This window comes from Odocoileus virginianus, chromosome 2 (genome assembly GCF_023699985.2).
Source record: "Odocoileus virginianus isolate 20LAN1187 ecotype Illinois chromosome 2, Ovbor_1.2, whole genome shotgun sequence".
Lineage (NCBI taxonomy): Eukaryota > Metazoa > Chordata > Mammalia > Artiodactyla > Cervidae > Odocoileus > Odocoileus virginianus.
The window spans coordinates 10,581,451-10,588,582 of NC_069675.1; positions in this window are offsets into that span (position 1 = coordinate 10,581,451).

Below are 7,132 nucleotides of genomic sequence, written 5' to 3' on the forward strand. Positions count from 1 at the left end.
AAACCACCAGGCTCCTCTGTCCATGGGATTCTCCAGGCAAGAATACTGGAGTGGGTTGCCATGCCCTCCTCCAGGGGATCTTCCCGACCCAGGGATTGAATCTGCTTCTCTTATATTTCCTGCATTGGCAGGCAGGTTCTTTGCCACTAGGGCTTTCCTGGTAGCTCAGCTGGTGAAGAATCCGCCTGCAGTGCAGGAGAACCCAGTTCGATTCCCAGGTTGGGAAGATCCCCTGGAGAAGGGATAGGCTACCCAATCCAGTGTTCTTGGGCTTCCCTGGTGGCTTAGATGGTAAAGAATCTGCCCGCAATGCGGGGTTCAGTCTCTGGGTCATGAAAATCCCCTGGAGAGGGGAATGGCTACTCACTCCTATATTTTTGCCTGGAGAATCCCCATGGGCAGAGGAGCCTGGCAGGCTATAGTCCATGGGGTCGTGAAGAATCTGACAGGACTGAGTGGATAAACACAGCGCCACCTGGGAAGCTCATTCCTCTACTCATAATTATATAAATATTCACTGATGTTTTATTCTGGCACTTTAGTTATGTCATTTATATTGAAATCTTTATTTAATCCAGCTGAAATCTATTCTAATGTAAACAAGAGAGAAGGATCAAACTCCCCTATCTGTTCCTTCAAGGCTATTACCCAGCATTATTTGTTAACAAGTTAACATCATTTATAAACTAGTCAACACCATCTCCATGAGTTAAAACATTCTTTATATATTCTACTCTCTTGCTTTATTTGCCAATTTCTGCACCAGTATCTCAGCATTTTAAATATAGCTCCAGGTCTTAATATCTCCTGAAGTAAATATTGCTTTGTTATTTTCTTTCAAACCTTTCTTAGTTATTATTTCTCATTTATTCTCCAGAAAACCTTTAAAATCATTTTGTGAAATTAGCTCCCCACATCCCATGAAAAAGTTGAAATCTTAATTGGTTACATTGAGTTTACATATTAATTTATTTTTAAAATTTTTATATATTGATTTTTTTGGCCTCACTGAGCAGTATGCAGGATCTTAGTTACCCAACCCGGGACTAAACCCATGCTCCCTGCAGTGGAAGCATGGAACCCTAACCACCAGACTGCCAGGGAATTCCCTACATAGTAATTTAAAAAACATTGATACCTTTACATTATTATATATTTATTCAAAACTTTATGTTCCTTAATAACTTCTCAAAGTTTTCATCATATAGACCTTGCACAGTCCTGTTTCCCAAATTAGGATTTTATGTTTTCTGATGATATTATATTAGCATCTTTGTGACATTTTCTGATTACTGACATACAGGAAATACATACATTTTATTATGTACAAATATAAACATTATTATACACACAGATCTTGTCATCTTGCTAAACTATCTCATTAGTTTGAAAGGTTTTTATTTAGTGGGTAGCATATCATTTGAAAATAATATTTATTTCAACCAATATTTCTACATTTTATTTAGTTTATTACTTTTATTATACTATTTAGAACTTAGAGAACAATGTTTAATGTTTTGCTGTTACAAGTGGCATCCTTGTGTTTAATGAGAATGCCTCTAGTTCATTTTTCTTAACATCCCTAAAACACTCAAGGGTTCTAATTCATTAAATTTGAGGTGACACCCAGGTAATTGCATCCTGTTAATTGCACAAATAATATTGAAGCATGCTCCCAATATGTCGTTAGGATGGTAGTCTAGCATTTTTCCATTAAATATAATTCAATATAGTATGCATTATTTTTCATATTATGGAATTATTGTTTCACCAAAGGTTTATTAAGAGTTATTAATTGGGAGTTTGGGATTTAATAAAATGTCTTCTCAGCATCTCAATGATCCTCCCTTCAGGATAAAACATAAAAACATCTGTTCAAAGGCACCAGAGATCACCCAAAATAGGACTTAAGAGGCCAGGTTTCTGGAGAGAGAAAACTCATTTGGGTGAACTTGATATTTTATGCCATTTTTCTCTTGAGATGTCTTTCAGTGTTTAAGCAGAGGTCAAGAAGTTGAATAAGGAGCAGTAAACAAGAGAATGGGAAGCTTTTCAGTGCTTTTGACAGACTTAGACCAGGGAGAAAAGCACTGCTCAGGAGGACAGGTACTGTCAAATATTTCAGGCTTTCCACGGGGACCTGTGACGGTTAACTTTTTATGTTCACTTGGCTAGGCCACAGTATCCAGATATTTGGTCAAGTACTAACTGAGGTATTTCTGTGAAGGTATTTTTTAAAGATGAGATTATCATTTACATCAGTAGACTTTGAATAAGGCAGAGAGTATCTTCCACAATGTGGGTGGTTCCCATCCAATCAGATGGCCTAAATAGAAAAAGATTGATCTTCCCGAAAGAAGAAATTCTGCCAGCAGACCATCTTTGGAGTCAGGCTGCAATTCTTTTTTGGGTCTGCAATCTGCTGGCTGTATGTATACAGACACACACACTCTCTCTCTTTCTTTCTCTCAATTTTGATTCTATTTCTTTGGACAACCCTAACTAATACTAGTCCCATGAAAAATTATGCTCTAGAGAATAAGGGCAAGCCAGAAATAGACCAGGCCTTACAAAGACTGAACCCCAGCTTAAAATGAGTTCAATTCCAGATTAGAATAAGGTGATCTCTAACTATCTGCAAAAATCTAGAGTAAATTCTCTCTAGAGGAAGATAATACTTTTGAAAGCCCGTACAAATATTTGTCTACAGTATCTGGCATTCAATTTAAAAATTATCAGAAATACCAGGAAATAGGACTGAAAGAGAAAAAGCTTACAACAGAAACAGGTCACTGATGACCTGTATCTTGAAAAGCAGGAAAAACACAAAAAAGAGAAATTTGGATGTGGTGAAAAGGTTTAATATGTGTAAATGTAATCCTTGAAGGAGAAGAGAGAAAGAACGAGATGAAAAAGAATATTTGAAAAATAATGGCCAAGAAATTTCCCAAGCAGGTGAAATACATTAAGCTACAGATTCAAGAAGTACTCTATATCCCAAATAGGATAAATACAAAGAACATCATTCCTTTGGTACATCATAGTGAAACCAGGAAATGCCAGGAGCAGGGTGGGTGGGAAAATCTAAGATCAAGAGAACAATTTAAAAGCAATAGGGTGAAATGTGATACCTTCAAAAGAACAGCAAAAAGACTTACAGCTGACTTTTCACAATGGCATGACATCTTTAAAACTCTGAATTGATGCAGTTTATAATTATATAATCTGTGAAATATTCCAGAAAATGAAGGCAAAAAATAAAGACATTTCCAGAGATGCTAACACTGTGATAATTACCTTAAGGAGAATTCCTCAGGCAGAAGGAAAATTATCCTAGTAGGAAGCACATAAATTCAGGAAGGAATGAAGAACAATGAAAAGGGTTAGTATTGCATAAATCTGCATGAATATTAATTATACAAAGCAAAAGTAAAAATGTCTTCTGAGCTTTAAAATATATGCAGAATTATAATATACAACAACAGTAATAGTGAAGTCAAGAGGGGGTAAATGGAGTCGAAGTATTTTAGGTTTCTTGCATTGTCTTGGAAAGAGAAAATTCTATTTTACATGAAATGTTAATAAGTAAAGGATGAATGTTATAATATCTAGGGTAATCTCTAAAAGAAAAAGAATGTATGATGAATGTTATAATATCTAGGGTAATCTCTAAAAGAAAAAGAATGTATAACTAATAAGCTAAAAGAAGAGAAAACAACTGGAATAATAGAACATACTCTATTAATTCAAAGGAAATCAAGAAAGGCCAGAAGGAAGATAAACAGGTAAGAAAGATAGAAAACAAATTGTAAGATGCTAACTTTATGCCCAGACATATCAGTAATTATGTTAAATTTAAACTGAATAAATATTCCTATTTAAAGATAAAAATTGCTTGACTGCATATTTGATGATATTAAATCAACAGTAATCAATCCTGCTTATAAGAGATATGCCTTAAATGTAAGGATTCATAAAATTGAAAGTAAGAAGCCCTAATCAAAAGAATGTTTTACTAATATCAAAGTAGGTTTTTAAGGCAAGGAGCAGTCCTAAAGATAAAGAAACATTTTATAATAAAAATGGGTCAGTCCACCAGAGATTTCCACAATTATATGGAATTATAACAATTTCACAATTATGCGCACCTATCACACACACACAGGGCAAAACTTAACCAAACAAAAAGAAGAAAGACACAAATTTGCAATCACATTGGAAGATTTTTAACACAGGAAAGTCAGTAACTTAGAAAGAGGTGACAAAAAGATCAGGAAGGATTTAGAGGATTTGGACAACATGATTAACTCTTATCTGTGTACAGAATGTTGAGTGAATGTTTTTTGTTTCCCCGAATCGTTGCTATGGCCCCTACTGCAAACAGCAAGCTACAGGAGATGGCCAAAAAGCAGAGCCCAATTCCTCTCCCAGGGCTTACTGAGAGGCAGCTCAACCACCCTGCTTTCTGGGAGCAGCACCTCTGCCCCCCACTCGGAGCCGCCAGACACCTGCGTGAGAAAGCTAGAGAGAGACTTGAGCTTCGCAGTTGGAGCCCTCAGCCTTGGCCAGAGAGCAGTGCTAGGGGAGGGGGAGTTCTCTCCTTTCTCTGCGGGGAGGGGAGGGCTGCTCAGTCCATGGAATTCTCCAGGCCAGAATACTGGAGTGGGTAGCCTTTCCTTTCACCAGGGGATCTTCCCAACCCAGGGATCGAACCCAGGTCTCCCACATTGCAGGTGGACTCTTTACCAGCTGAACCACCAGGGAAGCCCAAGAATACTGGAGTGGGTAGTCTATCCCTTCTGCAGCGGATCTTCCCAACCCAGGAATTGAACCGTGGTCTCCTGCATTACAGGTGGGTTCTTTACCAACTGAGATATCAGGGAAGCCCCAGAAGGTCCAGGGCCCACAATAATTCTCCTTTTGGGGGTCTGCCGGTACAGAACTGTACTGATCTGCTCCGAGTCCACCTGAGTGGGCTTTGCGGGAAGGCGATGAGATAGGTCAGACAGTGGGGAAGTCTATGGAGAAGACTGGACACCCCCATCTGGGATGTTCTTACAGGTCCAACGGGCACAGGGAAGGTGGTTGGGCTTAAGCCTTCTTGCCAATATGTAAGCAAGAGAAAGACTGTGGGTAGTCCCCTGGAGAATGTATCCCTAGAATGGGGCTAAGGGTGAGTGAAAGCATTTGAACTAGACCAGATTCCCCAGATCAAGGAAGGGTGCTGTTTAGGTGTTGGCAGGGGAGCAGCGGCGGTTTGCACACAGCATGCTGAAAACCGCACATGCGATCACAATGAGAAAGACAGTGCTAAACAGAGACATGACGGCCAAAGAAAGAACTCTGAAACCTACCGACCAATTAAGTAAGAAGACACGTGCCCTTTTCCTGCCCGCTCTCAGGGACGACCCCAAGTCTGGAGGAGCTAGAAACAGACCTTACCCCCTCTCCACTTTCTAGGGGTCCTGAGCCTTGGGCCGGACTGGAAGGTGCCCCGGGATCCCTGTTCCTTCCCTTACCTATCATTAGGCAGTTCCCTCTCCCACTCCTTCCAGGCAAACTCTAGCGGTATGGTGCCCCAGGTCACTATTTTGAGCCTAGGAGACAGGAGAAACTAGATGCAAGGGTTGGGGGAAGGACAATTGGAGGGCTTTAAAAGTAGAGTTGGTAGCCTCCTTGCTGGATTGTTCTTTACTCCCTAACACTTTAGGCGAGCCCACTCAGAAGGGTGGCTTTGAAATGACAGACACCTGCCAGCCCATTTCATTTTGTGATCGGGGCAGTGGTTTCCCTGAGATAGGCCTCAGCATATAGGGACATCATTGAACCTGGGCTGTTAGGATCCTCTGCCCATCTCTCTAAAAAGGCAAGGATGTTCCCCTGAAAGACTGGAGCCCCAGAGGATGATTTGGAACAAACTACTGGCCTCGGACCACACTATTATTTTTATTATTGCTGTTATAGATAGCTGCCATTTATTGATTGTGGTTTACAAATTGTACTAGGCCCTGTGTATTCATTCCCTTATCTAAACATGGTATTTTCTACATTGTATAGAGGTGAGAACTTTGAAGCTGTAAGGCATTTATTGAAGTGATGTAATAAACAAGTGAGGAAGCCAGGAATCCATCCCAGTCTAGCTTTGAAGCCTGCCCTTAACCTCAGCATTTCGGCCTCCCCTAGTGCTGAGGGGAAAAATATTTATATTTGCAATTAGGTATTAGCTGAGAACTAAGCAATGGTACCCCACTCCAGTACTCTTGCCTGGAGAATCCCATGGACGGAGGAGACTGGTAGGCTGCAGTCCATGGGGTCGCTAAGAGTCGGACACGATTGAGCGACTTCACTTTCACTTTTCACTTTCATGCATTGGAGAAGGAAATGGCAACCCACTCCAGTGTTCTTGCTGGGAGAATCCCAGGGACGGGGGAGCCTGGTAGGCTGCAGTCCATGGTGTCGCACACACAGAGTCGGACACGACTGAAGTGACTTAGCAGCAGTAGTGTCCTGAAAGGGAGGTCTCCCGTAACAACATAATGCACATAACTTAGAGTCAGCATTAATTTTCAAAATGTTCCTGAGTAGCCAAAGTAACTTTTAATAAGTCAAATGAAGCAACTGTGAAAAACCAAAATAGTAAGAGGCTACTTAGGACCTCATAAAAATTAAGGTTCAAGATACATTTTTCACTATCTTAAAAATATTTTACTTTAGCGGGGAGGAGAAAAAGGGGTTGAGGAAGAGTAAGAGATACAAACTTTCAGTTACAAAATAACTCTCACAGGTATGAAATGTACAGTGTGGGAAATATAGTCAATAATATGTAATACCTTTGTATGGTAGATGACAACTAGCTTTATCATGGTGGTCATTTTGAAATGTATAGAAATATCAAGTCACTATGACGTACACCAGGAACTAACAGTGTTGGAGATCAATTATTCAAAAGTAAACAATGGAACAAGGTCGTAGAAAAAAGAGTTCAGATGTATGGTTACCAGAGGTGGGGGAGGGCGGGATTTGAACGAAGGTGATCAAAAGGTACAGACCTTCAGTTATAAGATAAACAAATTCTACAGAAGTAATGTACAACATGAGAAAGATAAATAACACTGTTCTATGTTACAAATGA